Source organism: Elephantulus edwardii, unplaced genomic scaffold (genome assembly GCF_000299155.1).
Source record: "Elephantulus edwardii isolate Elephantulus edwardi_28Jun2011 unplaced genomic scaffold, EleEdw1.0 scaffold00041, whole genome shotgun sequence".
NCBI lineage: Eukaryota > Metazoa > Chordata > Mammalia > Macroscelidea > Macroscelididae > Elephantulus > Elephantulus edwardii.
In genome coordinates this window covers 132002-133543 of record NW_006399791.1, presented here as the reverse complement: position 1 = coordinate 133543, position 1542 = coordinate 132002, and the positions used below count along the sequence as shown (strand labels likewise).

Here is a 1542-nt window from a genome sequence, read left to right as displayed (position 1 = left end):
AAATATAATCCACTCTGCAACCCTCATTGCATACTCCTATGATAAAAATAATGCCCTAAAATATAATACTTTTAGACTATTCTCTCCCCCATAGACTCCAATGCCGTAAACATATTTCATCCAGTTTTTCTCAGTCTTACCCCCACCCCAATGCCAGCCTCATTCTACAACAGTGGTTAAGTGCTATGAGACAAGACCAGGTCCTGACTGTGGGAATGGCCTGGGGCATCTGAGGCTTCCTGGAGGAGGTCACTCTGAGTTAACCTGGCCACAGAATGCAGCAATGTTCTGGGAGCAATGAGGCACTCTATACAAGATGTCCTCTTCCTAAATGTACTCCTTGGGTTGCTGCAGAATTTCTGAGCACGCTCATTCATCCTCTCTTTAAGGGGCATACTCATATTCCTTTCCAGCCAAAGAGCTTTATTGTATCCCCTCTAAAAGCAACTAGCTACCCACAGACTCTAGAATGAAAGTCCCCTCCTCAAATGCCATCTTCTTGTGTCTCTAGTCGAAGTCTCAGACCATAACCAATGACAAGTGAGAGACAAGCAGAAATTTCTGTTTCCACAGCAGTCAACTCTAAGTACAAATATCCCCAACAAGAAACTATTTCCCATTACATGCATAGGGCTGGAAAGATGGACTGCCTCACTCACTGACAAAGTTGTAACGAGGTTTGGAGCTCACTGTAAAATCAGAATTTTGGAAGCTTCATTATAATACCAAAAAAAATCTTATCTGACTTATCATGCAAAGTATCTATCTGGATAGCAACTACTATGAACAAAAACAAAAACCAAAAAAATGGACATACTGTGTAGCATTTCTATAATGTAACATAGACAGCAATTACCAGGGGAAAATATGAAACCCAGGAGCATTACCGAAGAAAGGAACATGAGGGGTGAAAAAAAGACATTTTGACCTTTCTTCACTATTTTACATGAATCTAAATAAGACAAAATATCCCTTTATTTTCACACTGGAGAAAGAAAATTAATTATATGTCAGTTTCAACAATAGGATATTTTCATGATCATTGAAATAAACAAAAAAATCCAAAAGGTTCTCTCTGTGGGTAGAAGGGGAGCATGGAGAAGCAGCTAAGCAAAGAAAAACATTCTTCTCAATATTCATCTCTTAGAACAATTCTTTTCACAGAAAGCACATCAAATATCACAGCCCTACCTTTTCAGAAGGATTAAACAAAGCTCTCTCTTCCTTGTGGCCAACACCTTCTTGGGAGAATCTGTTATCCGTGTAGAAGAAATGTCAGAAACCTCTGGGAGGAAATGTAGCTGCATTTGTATTCTGCTCAGAAAATGTCATCACAGATCTGTTTACCTTAACTGTGGACCATGATTCAGCCGTGACAACTGTCTTGCATACTGATCAATTTATTTGCAGCAAAATTTCTAGCATTAACTGCTTAGGTTCTGAGAAAAAGAAACGAATGGTTCCTTGGATTGCTTGTGCAACCATAACAGATACACATCTCAAAATCGCTAGGCTGTTATCAAACCATTTCCGTGAGAAACT

General features: G+C 39.2%; 1 protein-coding gene across 1 annotated transcript in view; it reads right to left on the bottom strand.

The window, feature by feature from the left end:
* ARNT2 (aryl-hydrocarbon receptor nuclear translocator 2) overlaps positions 1 to 1331 on the bottom strand; it is a 197412-nt gene extending 196081 nt beyond the window's left edge. The window contains exon 1 of the mRNA XM_006885116.1: positions 1192 to 1331. The gene's annotated coding sequence lies outside the window, so the exon portion shown is untranslated. The remainder of the gene's footprint in view (positions 1 to 1191) is intronic.
* Between the last annotated feature and the right edge of the window lie 211 nt (positions 1332 to 1542).